The 21,442-nt window shown below is 40.1% G+C and overlaps 1 protein-coding gene across 2 annotated transcripts in view; it reads right to left on the bottom strand.

Annotated features, from left to right (window-relative positions):
* Nucleotides 1-21,171, bottom strand: part of OTUD7B (OTU deubiquitinase 7B) — a 57,461-nt gene extending 36,290 nt beyond the window's left edge. Inside the window, exon 1 of one of the 2 annotated variants that reach the window (XM_082685946.1) lies at nucleotides 20,791-21,171. The gene's annotated coding sequence lies outside the window, so the exon portion shown is untranslated. The remainder of the gene's footprint in view (nucleotides 1-20,790) is intronic. The other variant, XM_082685945.1, reaches the window with a different exon arrangement.
* Nucleotides 21,172-21,442: the final 271 nt, after the last annotated feature.

Here is a 21,442-nt window from a genome sequence, read left to right as displayed (position 1 = left end):
CAAACTTCACAGAATAAGAAATTATTATTTTGCTTTTAAAAATACTATTCATATTCATCCACACTACTAACCCCATCCTCCCCACCAACTCCACCAATACAAATACATTTCTATTTCTAGGTTAGAGTTAAGAATTAGAAAATCCAGCCCAGGATATTTTGAGACCCAAATAATTTTGGGTCTCCTTCATCTGTATAGGTTGTGCCATTGGTGGTAATAATTCTTCTTTATTTTGTTTTTAAAGAGTTTATTTATTTGTCAGAGAGAGAGAACACAAGCAGGGGGAGCGGCAGGTAGAGCAGAGGGAGAAGCAAGCTCCCCGCCGAACAAGGAGGCTGATGCAGAAGATGTGGGACTCGATCCTAGGACCCTGGGATCATGACCTGACCTGAAAGCAGATGCTTAACCGACTGAGCCACCCGGGCATCCCAATAGTAACCGAACCGTGGGTGCCTGAGTGGCTCAGTTATAAGCATTCAACTCTTGATTTCTTAGGTTCAGGTTTTGGATCTCAGGTTGAGACACCCAGCATGGAGCCTGCTTAAGACTCTCTCTCTCTTCTCTCTGCACCACTCCACCCCCACCACCGTGCACTCTCTCTTTCTTTACAAAAAAAAAAAACTTTTAGGGGCGCCTGGGTGGCTCAGTGGGTTAAAGCCTCTGCCTTCGGCTCAGGTCATGATCCCAGGGTCCTAGGATCGAGCCCCGCATCGGGCTCTCTGCTCAGCGGGGAGCCTGCTTTCTCTTCTCTCTCTGCCTGCTTCTCTGTGATCTCCCTCTGTCAAAAAAATAAATAAAATCTTAAAACAAAACAAAACAAAACAAAAAAGACCTTTTAAACCACTTTCAGTGCAGAGTCTACTTGTCCCTCTCCTTCCCCCTTTGCTCCCCTACCTGTGCTCTCTTCTCACAAATAAATAAAATTTAAAATAAATAAAAGCAACCATGCCTCTTATATTTAAGCACATAAAATTAGTTATAAGAATATAATATAATCTGACTTCTAGCCTATCTGGGAACATAGACTGGGAAAACTTCTATTTTTACATTTCGGTCTAATGTGGAACAAGCCTGGTGGTGAGATGCAGAAAGTCAGCTTATTTTCCTTGTTTGGTACTTTGGAATTATAGACATTATCTGGAATTATGGAGAATTGTATGTAGAACCAGGAGATTACTTCATTCCACACCCTCAAATTGCAGATGAGAACCCTGGGAACCAGGTGAGTGACATTAAGTGGCTTGCCCAAAGTCACAGGGCTAACTAGTGCTAGAACTGCATAATAGAACATAAATCTGTTGACTACTATTCTTTTTTTTCTCTCTAGATATTTATTTATTTTAAAGAGAACGAGAAAGCTTATGTGTGCACAAGAGTGGGGCAAGGGGCAGAAAGGGAGAGAATCTTTAAGCAGACCTTCATCTTCTCCCCATTAAACATGGAGTCCAAAGCGGGGCTTAATCCCTTGACCCATGAGACCATGACCTGAGCTAAAAACAAGAGTCAGATACTTAATGGACTGAGCCACCCAGGCACCCCTCTTGACTCCAATTCTAGCAATCTTTACCTGACTTGACATGTATCGATGACTTTCAGTTCTCCATGTGATCTACTTTGTGGATTTATCTATGAAAACTTCTTTCTTCCTGCCACCCAGATAAATCTGTTACTTCTACAGATGTGTACCAAAGAAAAAGATGCATAATTAGGAAATTTAATCACTTAAGCAAACCATATTAAGGGAAATCATCTATACAGATGGTCATGAAGGCATGCTAAAATCAAATCCCCATTTTTGTTTGACTCATCACCACTATAAAGATATAAACTGGATTTGGAAATATTCTTCTAGCACTATACTCGAGGTCGGAAGTTGTGTAGCAAGAGGGTAGGATAAAATCAAGTGTGACAAAGGGATAGATTTTTCTTTTTCTTTTCTATTGATAGTCTGAAGCTATAATATAGTTCTCATATGCCATTATGGAATCACAGCAATTACTAAATTTTAAATAGAATCCAACATAAAATAAAAACCAAGAGAGAAATAAAGCATCAACTTTCAACACATGACCTCTTCCTGCCCGAAAGAGTAAATAAAATGCCCGCATCATCAAAGCAATCACTTTCCTCACATTCACTTTGATTCATGTTGATTTGTGGGAAAGCTATATCTCTTCTTCCTCTTAGGAAGGGCCACCATCAGCACAATAGCACCGGTCACTGCAATTCTCCCCTAATGAAACCTGAACTTCCTGACTCAATCATTCAGTAAGCACTTAGTAAGGACCTACTCCAAGCCAGGCAGGCTGCTAAGTGAAGGGGATGCATAACCCAGTAAACTGCCCCTGCTTTCTAGAAGTTCATCTAACAGGCTGATTCCAGAGAAAACCCCAAGATAGGTATTGGTTAACTTCCTTTATTTAACACAGATTATTGAGTTCCAGGCACTGGTGACAGAAAAAGATTAAGAGTAAACTTTTAAAAGTAAGAGTCTTTTCAAAATTTACTGAACAGGGCGCCTGGGTGACTCAGTGGGTTAAGCCTCTGCCTTCAGCTCGGGTCATGATCTCAGGGTCCTGGGATAGAGCCCCGCATAGGGCTCTCTGCTCAGTGGGGAGCCTGCTTCCCCCATCTCTCTGCCTACCTCTCTGCCTACTTGTGATCTACTCTCTCTCTGTCAAATAAATAAATAAAATACTTAAAAAAAAATTTACTGAGTAACTTGCTCTTCTGAATTATTGAAATCACATGTTCTTCTCCAAGAATGCCAATCATCAGAGGTTGACTCTAAGGGATTTTGATGGTAACACCTAGCCAAATATTTTGGTCAAAGGCACTGTTTCCTTAATCTTAACCACTCTAGAAGGCCATACTGTCCTAGACTGGTACATTTTATCAATATAGGATCCATAGTAACAGAATATAGTTGATCTCATCAATGAACTGGAAGGAGTTGTTTCCTATATAGACAGATGCTTCCAGTAGAATGGACTATGTCAAACATATGACAAATCCTGTTTATGTTGCCACAAGAGTGTATATCTAAGTACTATAGGCAACCCTTCATGATCACATAGCCCCAGGCCAAGTTTTCAGGGTGACGAGTCTCTGCTTTTCCTTTTCCCTTCCACAAAAAGCACAAAAGGTATGAATTAGTACACAAGTCATTGTCCTCTGAGGTTTTCTCCTTGAAATTACTCCAGGAAACCAACCATCGTTAGAATGAGTCCTATCCCATTGACCTTTTTAACATTATTTTATTTTCACATTCTCTGGTAGTGGTGGTGGTGTTAACAAATGCCAGCTCTGGAGTTCACAAAATACCTTCAAATATATTACATCACTGAAAAAAATGTAGAGGATAAAAGGAAACATCATAGGCCAAATATCTCAAATATCAAAAACCAAATCGAGTTTAACTGGAATTGAAAAACAAGCACTTTCAACTCTACTATAGGACTGAGAATCTATTTCTATCAAAAAAGCATAGGATTGGGGCGCCTGGGTGGCTCAGTGGGTTAAGCCGCTGCCTTCGGCTCAGGTCATGATCTCAGGGTCCTGGGATCGAGTCCCGCATCGGGCTCTCTGCTCAGCAGGGAGCCTGCTTCCTTCTCTCTCTCTCTCTGCCTGCCTCTCACTGTACTTGTAATTTCTCTGTCAAATAAATAAATAAAATCTTTAAAAAAAAAAAAAAAAAGCATAGGATTGACCCTAACAAAGCAAAATCACGAACTTCCCTTTAAATTAGGTCTAACTGATTTCAATTTGTATATGTTAAGACCACAGTTTCAGCAAGAATTTGATATAAATCTTCAATACCCCAATCCCATTTCCAAATGTTTCCCCACAGTTAAATGATCAATACATATTATTCTAAAGAAGGAATAGTTAATGATGAGAAAGCTTCCCTAGAATGACAAGCTAACAACACTCACCATTCAAGTATCTTTAAAGATTTAACTAATATTTACTCTGTACCAATCAAGTACTAAGCACTAGGTTAGACACATCCACATAAATCACCTCATTAACCTTATGTGTCATGCACAGATAAGACTAAATCCCAATCCTTAACTGACCTAGGTCCCTAAAACCCACTAGTTCTACCACTAACTACCTCGATCCCACCTAATAAATCCCTAGAATGCAACTAGAACTCAGCTTCTCAGTCTCACAGACCTAAGCATTTTTAGTGCTTCTACTAAGTAATGCTTACCACAAAACCTGTGTGCCTATTTTTAAGCTCCTAACTCCAAAACAAACACCGTTCATCCGAGATATGGCACATGGTGATAATGGACATAATCAAAAACAAGTAACTCTCTTGGATCACACTAGCTAAGGAATAGACCTAGAATACTAACAAAACTGGATTTTTTTAAAAGATTTCATTTATTTATTCGGAAGAGAGCAAAAGTGAGAGAGATCACAGAGGGAGAGGGAGAAGCAGACTCACTGCTAAGCAGAGAGCTCTGTGTGGGGCGCGACCCCAAAACCCTGAGATCATGACCCAAGCCAAAGGCAGATGCTAACTGACTGAGCTGCCCCATAAACTGAATTTCAGCTGTTCAGACAACACTGGATTTTTTTTTTTTTAAGATTTTATTTATTTGAGAGAGAGAGCAAGAGAGAGAACACGAGCCGGGCGGGGAGCAGAGGGAGAGGGAGAAGCAGAATCCCGCTGAGCAAGGAGTCCAATGTGGGGCTTGATCTTAGAACTCCAGGATCATGACCTGAGCCATAGGCAGACGCTTAACCAAGTGAGCCATCCAGGCACCCCAGACACTGGATTTTAAGTCTTCCCAACCTCAAGACTATTTTCTGGTCCTCTGAATACAGAAAGTCTTCTCTATTTGAATGAACTGCAGAAGACAAGTCTGACCCAAGAGTCCTTACTCACATACTCATCAGAGATAACTGGTAGAAAAAGGAAAAAAAATATTCCAACTGGTATGACCACATTACAACGTTAACAACACATTACTCACCATCATGCTACAAGAAAGCACTTGCAAGTGGGCAAGGAACATTCAGGAAGCCAAGGAAACAAACAAAACTCTCCCAGTCCTCAAAACACAAACAAATCCACATGCCAAGGAAGGTTACACCGTCCAGTTTATACCGAGGTATGAGCAAGTGGAGAGGGAATGGGGAGAAGGGAGGGGAAGTGAGAAGCATTATTTGGCAGGTGTGCTTGTCAGCACCAACAGATTTCTTTCTTGGACTCATGAAGAGCCTTTTTTTTTTTAATTATGTAAAGATCCCTTGATTTTTTTTTTTTTTAACATTTTATTTGTTACAGAGAGAGAGCATATGAGTAGTGAAGAGGGGCAGAGGGAGAAACAGACTCCCTGCTGAGCAGGGAGCCCAACACAGGGCTCTATCCCAGGACCCTGGGATCATGACCTGAGCCAAAGGTAGACAATGAAGCTTAACAGACTAAGTCACCCGGCACCCCATGGAGAAATTTTTTAAACAAAGAAATACTGGGAGTCGCACCCATCTTTATAACTTGATTTATTTAAGTAATCACAGAGAACATGCAATATATATAAATGGCAGCATGTTAGAGTAGTTGCATACATTCCCTCTGAAATTCACCAGATCTTTATGTAAATCTTAGCTTTGTCACTATCTTGCTGTGTGACCTTGGACAAGTTATTTAACTTCTCTGTGCCTTAGCAGGGACCTCATCTGATAGTCACTGTGATATCCTGAGCAATTTCAACAATACTTAAGTATCTTGGCTGAATTGGTAAATATCTTTATTAACAGTAATAAATATTTTAGATGAATTAATCTGTAAATAGGTACAAGAGTTTCTACCTTATTGAACAGTTATGAGTATTAAGTGAGGTGATATATAAAGTACTTAGTATAACTCATGGTAGGGTCTCACTATTAAAGAGTAAAGTTTTCTTCCCTTTACTTCCCAGCCAGGTCAGAAGGTAATAACAGAAGAGTCGTGGCAAGGATTAAAATGGGGTAAGAACTATAGAACCCCAGTGTTGGAAAATGTTTACTACTAGGGCCCTAGTCATAAAATCTAGGAATATTTCATCTTAGCAGATGAAATTAAATAAGAGACCCTTGTAGTAGGTACATAATAAATGTTAGTTGATCCAGATAATGCTATTTTGAGTCTTCAGGTTATCTGTTAATACCAGATACAAGCCCGGCAGAATAAGAAAAGGGAAAGAAAAAGGAAGGAAAGGAAAACAGAAGGGAAAAGAAGTGAGACTGAGTTACATCTTAAATAAACCAGACTATGTATTTAAAAACCAAATATAAAGGATTTTTTATAAGGCTATTTAATTCTCCAAAAACTTCCCATTAGCGAAAACACTCTATTGATTCACAGTATTTACCAACCTTTTTAGGTAATAAGATCTGTGTAACTAAATTGTTCTTAACTGCTGACACAGTAAATAAGCTTGAAAGATTTGGGTCCAAAACTCTCCTCCTCCTTTTACTCCAAAAAGACTGATGGGGCCTTTTCTTTTGAGGCTACCTCACCTACAGCCTGTAACCACAGCAACCTATCTACATGCAGAGGAAAAGACATTTCACTTCAAAATTGGGAATCAGAGAATATATGCAATTAAATCCAAAATCGGAAGGAATCTTTTTCCTTGACTACAAAGAACTGAATGTGAGAAGACAGCTCTAAGGAACTCAGGTCACTGTTGCCTCAAGAGCCCGACAGTATACACATTTACTGTCTGAAGATAAGGAAAACCTAAGAGAACTGAAACGGCTTGTGGGTAAACCTCATCACGATGTGCTCTTCAACTTCGCATTTCACTTCCCAGGCATCTTCCTCTGTGTTTTTAACCACTTGTCTCATCTCCTCTTAAGCAATAGGATATAATAGAGCACTGGCCAAGAGTCAAAAGAATGGGCTCTACACCAAGTTCTACTAACTTAGGACGTGTGCAAACTTAAACCGGTCATTTAAACTATGTATTCAGTATCACCTGAGAATGTTGGGCTAGACTCAGGGCTCTTGAAAGGCTTCCACCGAAGCATCCCTTTGAAGAGCAGATGCATTAGAAACCAGCCAAACCCAGCTCCTTTACTGCTACAACCCAGATGGAGAACACACGCATTGTTATTATCTACTCTTCTATAAACGCAGTTACCAGGGGCGCTTGGGTGGCTCAGTCAGTTAAGCGTCTGCCTTTGGCTCAGGTCACGATCCGAGGGTTCTGGGATCAAGCCCCACACTGGGCTCCCTGCTCAGTGGAGAGCCTGCTTCTCCCTCTCTCTCTGCCTGCCGCTCTGCCTACTTGTACTCTCTGTCAAATAAATAAATAAAATCTTTAAAAAAAAAAAAAAAGCAGTTACCAAATTCTATTTACTTTTCTTCAAATCACTGGACTCTCCTTTCTCTCTCCATTACTCTAACCCCTATAGAGACTCCTTCCCCCAGGACTATCATAACAACTGCTCTACCTGGTCTTCTTCCACTTTACACTGCACAGCTGAAATTCATTTTCCTAAAATACTCATTTACATATAAAGTTCTGTGCTTGGTGATTTTTCACTGTAAGTATAAACCAAATTCTTCTGCCTTAGATTTAAGGCCCTCTCCTATTTACCTAACTCTCTAACTTTATTAATCTTGTTGCTTGTCTACTTTCTCTACCCTCAAAACAAAGCAGGCATAGTTCACTGTTCTCATACCTTAAATGCTTTCTGAATGCTCACTGTTCTCACGCCTAGCCCTCTGAACTTACCTAGTCTCCTCTCTTCGCTAAGATCTAGATTAGCCTAAGTATAAAATTTTCCCCTACCCATTCCCTCTAAACGTCTATATAATTACTGGGGCACCTGGCATGCTCAGTTGGTACACATCATGCGACCCTTGATCTCAGGGTCATGAGTTCAAGCCCCACATAGGTAACAGAGCTTACTTAAAAAAAAAAAAAAGTAATTCTGACAACTGTACTCCTCACTTGACACTTTGTATCCATGACTTCGTATTATTATTCATCTTTTTACGCAAATAATGCAGTCTTCACAACTAATTAAGTTCTTCATGACTTTAACTCTTTGTTTACTGAAGCCTAAATTTTCAGAGAGCAAATATTCAATAAAATGTTTGCTGTTCAGAGTAACTACTACCTTGGACAAGTCAAACTTTCTGGGCCTCATTTTCCTTATCTAGAAAATGATAATATGTAAATTTCCCTTCAGTTCTAAAACACTGTATGTATATAGTAGTATATACTAGTAGATACTATCTAGTATCTATATATCTATATCTAGATATACTAGATATCTAGATATACTAGATATATCTAGTATATCTAGATATCTATCTAGTATCTATACTAGATAGTATATACTAGTATCTATATATTATCTAGATACTAGATAGATATCTAGATACTAGATAGTATCTACTAGTATATACTAGATAGTATACATACTACTCCATAGTTATATTTGTTTCTCATATTTCTTTTTTTCTATATATCTATTTATGTATATGTAACTATTTCCCATTTAACACAGAATACAAATTCCCAAGGGGCCAATTCTCCTACTACTTGTTTAGTTTATTTGCTGGGTAGTACTTCCTTAGCATCTCCTTAGAGCATGTTGTCCAAATTCTGGTACACAGCAGGTATTCAGTAGAAAGGAATTTATAGTCTCAAGCTGGCAGCAAACAACAAGAGAAATTTATGTAGATGATTTTCTTATCTCAATTTCCATAATGAACTAGCATATTACAAAAAACTTCAAAGATGATGTGAGAGAGAAGGAACTTAATGTTGTTAAAACAAGAGGTCACCTTGTGCCAAATAGCTAGGAATTTATTTTAGGCAACCAAAGAAACCAGGATGCAGCAAATATTAAGTCTAACTTTCAAATTCTATTTTCAGAATTCTGAGGAGTTTGAGAAGTCTCTACCCAGAGTCATCAAAAACGGACCAAGTATTCTTCATGTCAGATAATTTCATTCTTAGTGCTGACGGAGATTTTCAGAAAATGAATAGTCTAACACTCAGCCAAGTGAGCTCTTTGTTCAAAGAAGATGAAAGCAAATACTCACAAAGGAATTCATAAGAGCAGGTAAGTTTTTAAAATAAATAAGAACTTGCTGTCTAAAATATTTTTGTTAGCAGTGTGATATTTTCCCATTGTCTTTCTCGTTACTCACATGAGACTATCTTCGCATAAAGACCAAGACTTACTAAAGGCTCAGAGTTATTAATGATTCAAAAGACAACAGTAGACCAACTCATTTTAAATGACCCTGACTTTTCAAAGAACTATTTTAGAACACAAAACTGTTATGTTCAAAGCTGAATTCTATATATGATGTTTTCCAAACAGGTATGTGGCCTGGATATAAGTTTGATATAGTTAAGGTACAAGGGTTAGAAAGACTTCTAAGCCATGTTTTGAAGGATGAGAAGAAACAGCCTCTTTAAATTTTTATACCTATGCCCATTTTCCATTCCTGTTCCCCAATCCTATTCCACAGTATCTGCTAACTCCCACTATCTCTTTGTTGTTTCACTCTCAACTACCCCCACCCCACCCCACATCCCAAGGCCCCCTTAACCTAAGAACTGCTTAGAGAACCATAAAGTAAGAGGCTGGTGCCAGGAGCTAGGGCTCATACCATCTTCCCTGTTAAGCCTCCAAATAAAATCAAGGGTCAGGTAATAAAATCAGGTAATTTTCTCTTCCATAGTTTTTCCCCACCACCGATCTCCCTTATAAGACTTAAAGAGACGATATGGGGGTGGCAGGAAGTTCGGGCTGGAGGTTCAACTCAAAGAAACTGAATGCTCCTTAAAGCCAACTCAATCCATTATATGCAGCTACTGATAGCAAAAGTTTTCATTACAGGCTTATCTCTGGCCTACAGTCCTCACAGAGTCCCCGACAACCTTCTCCAGTATCTACTAAATATGTGCTGAGAAATACAAACATTTTACAAAAAACTTGAAGCTTAAGATAACTACAAAAAAAAAAAAAACTGGTTACAAATTAAAGTTCAGAAATGCATTTTAGAATTATAAATGGATTTGGGATTATCCACCTTGAAAAGGTCCATGATAATGTTCTGCAGAACGCCAAGAGAAAGTCAAGACTGGATGAATATGGTTTAACCATACAAAACTGCAAATACAAAAGTATTTGACTGCTTTTGCCTACAAAACTGCAATTTCATATAGTTCCACTTAATATTTAATTTCTACTTGGCAAGTGAGGGAAGAGCTTCTGTGAGGCCGAAATAATGTTATATTGGGACTGTACCTTCTAGAATGAAAATATTCTGCGGAGATACAATCTGGTTTCAATAAAAAAAAGCAAGTGTTAAACATATACGTACATATATACATACATATGTACAAATGTGTCTATTAGGCTTTCTTCTTTAGGTACCAAAGAATTCCTGGTTCCCAGCAGTGTTTATGAAGTGAACAGAAAGGCTGCTTTTTCTCAACACCAGTATCCCATGGCCAGTGAGGGTGTCAAGACCTTGATGACAACAGCAGAATTTGATAGCTAGTGAAATGAGTCTGGCCACAGGAGAGCAGCGCCTCACAAATGCCATCAGGATCAATTCCCAGGAGTTTCCTCATTGGATGATATCACCAATCAATTCCCATTTCATTTCTCAGGGAATGTTTGCTCATCTCTTGCAAGAAGTTAGTCTTGACTACTCTCGACAATTATGTGCATTTTATTTAATTTTCATTGCTGAATATTTCTTTATAAGCTCTATTTTAATGGGGCCATTATCATGCTCATAACTAACAGTTCATCAGTGCAAAGGATTTTTTTTATTTTTATTTTTTAATTCATTGATTAACCATTTAGTCACTAATATGACTAAATGCCTACCATGTATAAGTTATTGTGGCAAGCCCCAGGAGAGACACAGAAGATAAAAGAAATTCCAGGAGCTCATAGTGTAGTAGAAATGGCATCCGAAGGGCACAAATAACAAAAACACAAAAATATAGAACTACAAACAGACAAGTATGAATAAAATGACAGAATTCAGAAGTGGGAAAGATCACATCCTGTTGGAAAAAAAAAATCGGAAAAGTTTTTATGGACAATATGACTTAAACGGGGACTTTGATAGGTAGGATATTTTTTAACAGGACAAGTGAAAAGGGCAATGGAGGTAAGAGGCTTAAAGATTAGATGATTAAGTAAATTAGATCTACATGAAGACATATCTGAAAAAAAAATGTTGAGGAAAAAACTGCAAAAGGATACATACAATACAATTCTGTTTATGTAAGATTTCAAAACTATATGTTGTTTGTGTATACATAATATATAAAAAAAAAAGTATAAAACATGGAATTGAATGACAGATAGTAAATCAGACCAGTAGTCATTTCCCAAGAAAGAGGAAAGGGGAAAGGAAGCATAGTAGGACTTAGCTATATTTAACATTGTATCTTAAACAGAGTTAGAGATCTAAGACAAGTATGACAAAATGTTAATATCCATTAAATTTGGGTTAGGTGCTCAAAATGTTGGGATTTTTTCTCCCCTGGACTTTTCTAAATATTCAAAATATCTTATTATTCAAAATTTTAAAATTAAGAAAGGGCCAGGTGAATAGAAAAATAGTGGAATCACTAACCCAAAAATAACAGTCAGGAGGAGCAAGATGGTTCCCCCAAACTTTCAGGTAACACTTGATTAGTTCAGCTTTCAACAGAACAAGACCCTTCATATCCCTCAGAGAGTGCACAGAGGGTACTCAGAACAGGGTGGGGGTGAAGTCTGGCAGATATGGACAAGAAGTAAGTTCTTACTGCCATCCTAAATCAGATATCCGAGGGGAGCGATAACCACGATCCGACACAACATAAATGCCAGTGTAACAAAGTCATCGCCCCCCCCACCTCCCCCAAAAAAGCCAAGAAAACTTCCAGATACATAGGAATTCTGATAAAGACTCACTGTGAGTAGTTATTCCGTGCCTCCTCTCTCCCCTCCTCTCCCCAAAACACTCACAAACAAAAACAAAATGTACCCTTGCCCACTTGAGAAAGAATTAAGAATTGGCAATTCTGCTAAAGTGGATATTTTCCAAACTAAGGCCCATCTCTGAAGAAGATGTGGACAGAGCCCAGAGCAAAGAGTAAAGAAATCATAACTAGTTAAGTTTTGAGGAAGACTTATCAGTGAAAGGTACCCATCCCAGGGCGCCTGGGTCGCTTAGGGGGTTAAGCCGCTGCCTTCAGCTCAGTTCATGGTCTCAGGGTCCTGGAATCAGGCCGGCATCCGGCTCTCTGCTCAGCGGGCACGCTGCTTCCCCTTCTCTCTCTGCCTGCCTCTCCGCCCACTTGTGATCTCTCTCTCTGCCAAATAAATTTTAAAAAACTTAAAAAAAAAAAAAAAAAAGAAAGGTACCCATCCTTCCACACCCCCTTGTGTCCCAACTTTCCTCAGGGGAGTCTAAGAATCTCTAAGATATCCTTCTATCCTGTCCTGTTCTTCTCCAGAAAAATGACTAAAGCGTAAAACCCAAGTTTAAAGTTAGCACTTCAAATCCAAACAATTTCCCTTCATGAAAACCCAATGAAGGGGCACCTGGCTGGCTCAGTCGGTAGAACATCCAACTCTTGATCTGGGTGTCATAAGTTCAGGCCCCAGGTTGGGCCAAGTGCTTGCTTTAAAAAAAAAAAAATAAAATAAATATATATATATATATATATGTATTATATATATATAATGTATATATAATTTATATATATAATTGTATATAAAATGTATATATAAAATTGGAGATATATATATATCTCCAATAAAATTAAAAACACAGGAAAGGAAGACTTAGAATACAAGTGTAATAAACAAATCTTGTTTTTTAAGATAAATATCCTTTTTGTGAATAACCAATTTATTTCTTCTACCAAAGTTTCACTGGCACAATTTAAAATTAAGTTTTAAAGAACTTGAAGGGAACTTAGCAAGAGAGATAATTACATCTGCACATTCAGTAAAATAAATAACTTCACATTCTTCTATATCTGCATCATTAAAGATGAATAACCCTATCATCCTATTCCCTCCCCTCCAGGGCACCCAACTGCCTCAGTTCAAAAGCCCTATTCCCTGAGGTACTCTCAGGGCAGATCTTCCTCATTCAGACCTGGGAAAATGCCACCATTCACTTCGGACTGGTAAAAACAACAATGGAATGGAATGTCTTCTAGCACAATGAGGAGTAGCAGGATGTAACAAACACTGGAATGGGACACGAGAGGATCAGCGAGGTGAAATCATATTTATTAATCTCCAACCACATTATAGCCACTGGAAATGGAATTCCAGACGAAGCTATCACAAAACTACTTCTGTGACCCTGAGTAAATCTCAGGTATGTCCTCTGAAAATGAATGGGAGACTAAAACAGTCCCTATAGTTCTCTGATTCCATGAGTCTACAAATACCAGCACTCAATAAGAACTGTTACTGTTAAGCATAATAAAGGTACTTAAAAAGCATTTTGCTCTGTTCCTCTCCAATGTATGCCCTACACCACTGACAAAATAATCTTTCTACAACGTGAAACTTAATTCTCCACTCAATGCTTAAAAACCCTGAAATGCTCATCATACTGGAGCACAAGCTAAAGCTGTCCATGATCAGCCTTAACTACTTCTCCAGCCTTATCCCTGCCCTCCAACCCTGTCCTCCAGCCACAATCATTACTTAAAAGTTACCTGAAGAAGTCTGGCTGTTTCGTTCCTTTAAGCTTTTACTCATGTTGTTTTCTCAGCCTGGAGTGTACTTCTCCCTGTCTTCTGTAGGCTACACCCTTAACTCATCTTTCAAGACTCATCTCAAATGTCATCTCTTCTCGGAGGCACTTTCCAACCTCTGCACGCCCAAGGCAGAACTGACCTTTAGGTCCCTACCATCCCCCCTACATACTTCTATCTCAACAACAGCCACACTTCATGACATCTATATATTTATGCATCTGTCTCCTCCCCCTGGGCCCATAACTCCCTGTAGGTAGAGACCTTGTCTGACTCATCTGTTTCCTCAGTGCCTATGACAGAAAGAGACATTCAAGGGAGGTTTGCTGGCATTGGGAGGAAAGGAACAGAAAATGAGAAAGAACAAAGAAGAAGTCAATTAAGATGGCCCGAAGAGTGTAGAATAGTGTCTATCACTCTACCACTATCCCCAGTCTTTTGCTCTTTCCCTAAACTCTAGTCATCAGAGAGAGCTTATTCATTCCCTTGGCTACAGCTCCCACATCCATGCTCAGGAGCCACAAAACCGCGCTTCCAAAAATACTAACCCCTGCCTCTACTCTCCACCAGCTTCAGGTTCATCTAACAAATGGGTCATCTTTCTCTTGGGTGTTTCATTCCTACTTCACATCCAATACCTTTCAAACTGAACTCATCAAATTCCCCTAAAAAATGAGGAATTCTTCCTAATTTCCTGATCTTAATGTCTCAGAAACCCGAGCTTAAAATGTTAAAGTCATACTTGATGGATCACTCTCCTTCATCGGCTACATCTAGTCGTCACTGACTTTAATTTTTACTTAACAATCTCTTTTTCCCTCTTTCTCTACTTATCTCAACCCACACCCCAACTCTAGCTCAGGTTTCATCACCTCATACACCCAAGAGCCAATCTCCCTTCCCTCCCGGCCCACCTGTTTCTACTATCATCACATTGCTATTACTATCCTCAAAAATTCACAGTGGTTCACTATTTTCTATGATTTAAAAATCTCAATTTATAAGCCTGCCTTTTAAGACCCCTCTAAAACACAGCTCCAAACCAACTAAACCAACCTGCTCAGGTCAGTCTCATCACTGCCCCAGGAACACCCAAGCCTAGTCCAGGCTTTTGCTTGATCCTTCTCAGCTCCAAAATGAAATGACTTTGTTGTTGTTGTTGTTATCTGCTTCATCTTCACCCCTTGTACTTGATACAATTTTATTTTTTTAAGATCTGAAGTAAGTTACAATTCCTCTGTGATAGCACTCATAACTACCTGAGTGCTCTTGTCCCCAAAGACATACAATATGAGATCTATACTGTGCAATCGATAATATAATTTCTCATTTTCTTCTTCTTTTTTTTCTTTGTCTGGCATATTAGAGGTTCAATAGGTATTCACTCCTTCCTATACTCCTTATTCCCAACTAGACTGTAAACGCCTCAAAGGCACAAAATCATTTTTCCTAATCCTCCACATTACCTAACATAAAATTGAACTCAACGCAGGTCACCAAAAATAATAGCTCAGTAATTTTTTCTATCCAAAACTATTTCTTAGAGAAATAAAAAGATGAGACAGAAACCTAAAAAACACAGTTGAAAATAATCCTGAACTAAACTATATAAATTAAGATTCCTGACTTCCACCTCTGATCTCCCCTCAAAAATACTACAATCTCCTGACTCAAGAGGTAAATAATAATCCTGTGCTCATGACATCATAAGCACATAGTTTGGTAATGACTGTGAGAAGGTAGAGGGTAGGCAGGGATGAAAGAAAGCAAGTCAACTGAAAGAACAAGGTTGGAAGAACAAGCATGTGATCCTGTTTATTAAATGTGAACACTGCTCCTCATTCCTTTTTTTTTTTTTTTTTTTTAATTAGCCATATTTTCAAACAACTTAATTTCAGGAGGAAAAACCTGACAGCTTTTTCAGCAGAGTCACTATCTGGAAGAGCCTCTACAAAGCCCAAGTGCTCTGAAAAAGCCACCTGCATCTTCATCGATGCAACATAACAAAATAGGATTCCTCCAGATACTGTGAGTAAACACTCACTCTGACTATAACACAGACATCATTTATAAATCGCTTAGGCATAAGGCAGACAACCTAAGTGGTCACAATGGACCTGCACAGATTTTGAAAAGAAACTGGTCTTCATTAACATACTCATATAATCCAGTCTTAATTATCCATAAATGAATTACCCAATTTACAGGATTTCTGAGGCATAATCTTTAAACCAAGTTTGACTGTTCTTCACCATCAGTATATACACTCCTCACCATCAGGTAATAATATAGGCTTAGAAACACAGATTCATTTCAACATCAATATGATCCTCAAAACATTAAAATAAATCTGGCTTAAGAAAATTATGCATTTTCAAACCAAGAAATTTTCATATTAAATTCTGAATTACTTAACATTACTGTACCCTACAACAGAGAGAACTGGAAGTTAATGCCCTTAAAACATGATACTGTCCTTACCATAAGCTCTTGAAGATAAGGCAGGCACAGCCTACAGGCCCACAGTACAATGTGAGACAAGCACAAACAGAGCTCAGCATAGTGAGTAAAGTGTGAAGACAAAAACTTTACAAGAATCCTCTGTCTCCTGGATGATCCCTTTAGGCCAAGATGGTCCAGAAGAGAAACCGAAGAGTTACAATGTACCGGTGCCTGCCTGACTCTTTGCCCCTGAGTTCCTGGACCAGAAGGCCCAACATTTTTTAAATTCATCCTTTGTTCAAGGACCTACAATGACTCTATTGACCCTACCATGAACACCCAACAGAGTCTGGCCTCTGAGTCCCCTCCACCCTCTTGCCTGCTCTACCCATGATTTTACCACCCACATTCTCTCCAGTCCCTCTCATTTATTACCCCAACAAACACAACTTAGTCATTCATACCACCACTGCACACTGTACATTCTATACTTTTTGCCTGGAAGATCTTTCAGTTTCTTTTACTCTTAACACAGAATAGCTATTTCATTTACTTGAACGCTCACACATATTTCATAGATAAGGATGGACAAGTAAATTGTCCAAGATCACACAGTCCAGACTTGAACCAAGTTCTACCTCCATTGGCCATGCCTCCTTATGACTCTAATCCACAGCCTCCAAGTCCATTTCAAATTTTGATGATTCAGAAATCTTCCCTAATTAATTTCACAGATTCTCTTACTTCTAGTTTTCTAGCCTTTACATATTCCATTTGCAGCACATTAAACTTGGTTCTGTTTATATGTTGTGTCCTAAATGTTAAAGCTTGTAACAATGTGCCTTCCCCTTTATATATACCACCTTCCACAACCCCACCCCTGTCCCAAAGGCAAGGACACTTGTCTTTATATCCTTTCTATCTTCCCAAAGCCTGTCACTGGAGCTTGGAGACAGCTTAATCCACAAGAATGCTCAATCATTATTCAGCAAAGATTCCTTACTTAAAAACAAAACAAAGCCCAGAGGCACCTGGGTAGCTCAGTCAGTTGACCATTTGACTCTTGGTTTCAGCTCAGGTCATGATCTCAGGGTCATGTGTGACCTGTGTGAGACTCTGCACTTGTGTCAGACTCGGCACTCAGTATGGAGTCAGCTTGAGATTCTCTCTCCCTCCCCCACTGCCATTCCCACTTGTGCTCGTGCTTGCGGGTGCTCTCTCTCTCTCTCTCAAATAAATAAATCTTTAAAAAAAAAAAAACTTTCTTCTCTCATATTAAAAAATCAACTGAGTTCAGGCATTCACACAACTGTCCTGCATCTATATTCCAGTTACACAGATTTTAATTAATTGAATTTTCAGGGGCTGTTGAGATTTCACAGTTCCTAAGTTTCCATAGGAAGACGCTGCTGAAGCCACAATTCGAAGCACTTTCTCAAAATTCTTCCTTGATGGGATGAATGTTTGGGTAAAAGAAGGGAGCCTCACAAGGATCTGCCAGGATCCTTGGCATGCTTGAGCATGCTTGAGAAGCTTGAAAACTTTACAACTGGCCCACAGTGCCCCCATAACAATCCAAAATTTTATTTTTAATACTGTTACTCCATCATATGGTAATATATATTGAATCTCGAAACCCCAAACAACGATTTCTGAGAAATGGGAATAGTGGCAGACTATTAGGCTGCCCTAGGCTTATTCCTACTTATTCAACTGCTTCAATTCCCACCCTACCAGCCACCAAATAATAAATGTAAAAGGAAGTTGATATAAATAGACATAAATACACTTTCTGCCTGGGGACACTGTTCTTTTCTTATACTCCTAACAAAGAATAACTATTTAATTTGCTTGAATGCTCATACATATTTTATAAATAAGGATGGAGAAGTAAATTGTCCAAGGTCACATAGTAAATGCCATAATCAAGATTTGAACCAAGTTCTATCTAATTTCATAGGCCATGCCTCTTTATGACTCTAATCCACAACCTCCAATTCCATTTCAAATTTTGCTGATTCCAAAATCTTCCCTAATTTATCTCATTGATATAACTAGAACTTCCCAGACATCACTAATATCAGCATCAACCGGGGCACCTGAGTGGCTCAGGGGATTAAAGCCTCTGCCTTTGACTCAGGTCATGATCCCAGGGTCTTGGGATTGAGCCCCATATCAAGCTCTCTGCTCAGCGGGGAGCCTGCTACCAACTGTGGAAGGTGGTATATATAAAGGGGAAGGCACATTGTTACGCCGGCCCAGTAAACAAATCCTCCTCCCTCTCTCTCTCTGCCTGCCCTCTCTGCCTACTTGTGATCTTTGTCTGTCAAATAAATAAATAATCTTAAAAAAAAAAAACATCAGCACCCACTGACTCAGAAATTAAAACAATTATTAATAGTAAACAGACTCAGGGAAGGGGATTGTGATTTTTAAAAATTTGATCTTACCCTCCAAATTCAATCTTTTTTCAACAGGGGTCCCCAAAAGTAAGAGATTAAGGAAGTATTTCCAAGTTGTTGGTGACCTAACTCCACCAAGTCCAACTAAAATTACCATTCATTACTGTTCAATCTGCCTTATACAAGTCAGAAGACAGCCCTTTCCCTGGCAAAGGTTTACATTTTTTTTTTCCACAAGGGAGTCTCTGGCATTAAATGAAAGGGATAAGTCAGGCAACAACAAAAAATTAGTAAGTTTGGGAATTATCTTCCTTCCATCTTTCCTTCCTGCTTGAATGCTTAATGCCCAAAGTGGATATCTGTTCAATTCTAAATTATTCATGTTAATGGATAATTATCGGCAGAAAGGTGCTGATAATCCGAAATGGAAAAAAAATTGAAAGATAATCTATTCCAGTTTTGGAAGATCTTTTCAGCATATTTACCTTCTCAATTATTCCTAGCATGAGCTAATATTTGTATTCATTTGCGATCACTAAGTACATAGTAACTGGCCACTTATTCAGGGAGTGCTCTGAGGCATGCGGGGTAAAGAGTGGAAATTAGAACAAGACTGGCATTCACACTCCAGATAAGCAACATCAATTTCATTTATTTTACAGTTCTGATCAGCCTTCAAAATATCAATAGACTAGCACAGCAGGTTGGTTCCTAAACTTTAAAAGAACTGTTCAGAAAAACAATGAGGACAAAGAGTATAATTGTTTGCCTATAATGTATTCATTTGTAAATTATGCACAGCAAATGTTTAATTATAAGTTTGATTCTCCCTAGTCACCCAGTTTGTTCCTGCTGTCTTCTCCACCCCACAAGAAATGCAGTCTCGTTCACTAGGAAAGAAATTTTCTAGATGTTTTTTTAAAAACTGAGGATTTGCTATCTTTTTGGACTAGCCTCACGACTACCTCTTCTTGCCCTTTTCCACCTTGGAAACAGATTCTGAAAGACAAAAGGATCCAACCTCCTCAAGGACCTCCTAAACATATAGAGGACAAGCCAAAGACTGAAAAATTACCAGCTTCTGGTTGTTCTAAAAGGCATTTTACATAGTTATAAAAATGAGGAAAATAATAAATTCTTATATAAAAATATGAGTAAAATAACAAATTCTGCTAATTCTTGCTTTTGCATTTACGAAAGGAAACCCCCTGAAGAGTGTGGCGGAGACTCTCTTACATATAATTTCACCAGTCTACTTCTTTCAACTTAATTTCCTATCCGTTTTGTGCCCAGAGGAACCACCCAGTTTAGACAGACTACCTAGACGAGACAGAGGGAGCGGGCGGGCGGGGAGACGGAGAAAGAGACGGAGAAAGAGTCAGAGACTCAGGGAGACTCAGAGACTCGGAGCTCTGGTCCTTGTGAGCCGAGAAGCTAAAAATACGCCGGCCCAGTAAACAAATCCCATTACATCCCGACCGGAGCCACACCGTTAACCTAGTAATTATGAGAAGAGGAGTGAGATCACGCAGCCCCCGGCTTACTCATCATCAGCTTCTAAAGTTTCCATCGGCTCATGGCAACTTTTCTTTTTTTCTAAAGTTCGTAAGCCTGCCCTAGAATCAATCGATCTCTCTTTTTTTTTTTCTCTCTCTCTCTCTCTCCTCTCTCTCTCACACACACACACATTCTTTTTCGCTCCCTTCCTCCATTCCTGGACGCACCTCAGTTTGGCTATCTACAGGGGAGAACAAGCTTGTTTTCTTTTCGTTGCACTTTTATACTCAGACTTTACAATGAACTTTATCTTACTACAGGGATAGGACAGGGGCTCCGCACTCTTAACCACCTTAAAACTCCACCATCCCTCCCCGAAAGTCTCGCTGACAAGGGGGCGACCGTCCAAACTGCCCAGCACAGCTTAGGAAGAGAAGCCAGGAACCGGGGTGGGAGCGAGGAACACGGGACGCAGGTGAAAGGGAGAAGTAACGGGGAAAAGGTTGGGACGAAGCAAGGCACAGTCGGGGCGAGGAGGGGGTGCCGGGAGGCGGTGGCTCCGGGTGAAATATAATCAGAAAGGAGAAGGGGGACAGTGCAGATCAGAGGGTCGGAGTTTGGGAGTCTCAAGAGACGGGAGGGGCGGGAGCAGACGGGGGGGAGGGTGACAGGGCAGGGGGCTCCGTTACCCTCGCGACTCCCGGGGCAAGGCCCTAGGCCGGGGCGGAGCGCGGGGCCCGGCCGCCTCTCCTCATTCCTCGGCTGTGACCCCGGGGTCCGGCTGGCCCCTCCCCCGACGACGATGGAGGCGGAGGCGGTGGCGGAGACTGCGACCGCGGCTGTTGCTCCGCACAGGATCAGGAGCTGGAGCCAGACGGCACTGATCAGGACTGGCCTCCCCCAGTGGTTTTTTGCCTGCTCCACACCCCGTCGCCACTCCGACTCCGGCGGCTGGTTCAGGATCGGTGGCTTTCGGCCGTCCGGCCGGAAACTAGCGCCAGTTTCCGGCCGGAGCGGGTTGGTGGTGACACCCAAGCCGCCCCCAGGCCTCCTCCTGCCCGGCCCCGCCCCGCCCCGTCCCGCCCCATAGCAGCCCCGCCTTTAGCGCCTCTCCCCTGGCTCTGGCCAGTTTGGCGCCTGCCCCGCGTGTGACCCCGTGTTTTCCTGGCCAGTGTTTTTGAGGCCTCTGATCTGGAGAGTTCTTGGAGCGGTGCTGGAGGGATCCAGAGACTCTTGAGACTTTGGGGCAGAGTCAGTTGGGTACAACCCTTTGGGAAGAAGCAGAAAGAGGCGGGTAATTCTGGAAAAGTGAGAAGGGTGAAAATACTTTCGAAGTAGAAG

This window comes from Mustela nivalis (genome assembly GCF_964662115.1).
Source record: "Mustela nivalis genome assembly, chromosome: 10".
Lineage (NCBI taxonomy): Eukaryota > Metazoa > Chordata > Mammalia > Carnivora > Mustelidae > Mustela > Mustela nivalis.
The sequence above is the reverse complement of the archived record's forward strand: the minus strand, read 5'-3'. Positions and strand labels throughout refer to the sequence as shown.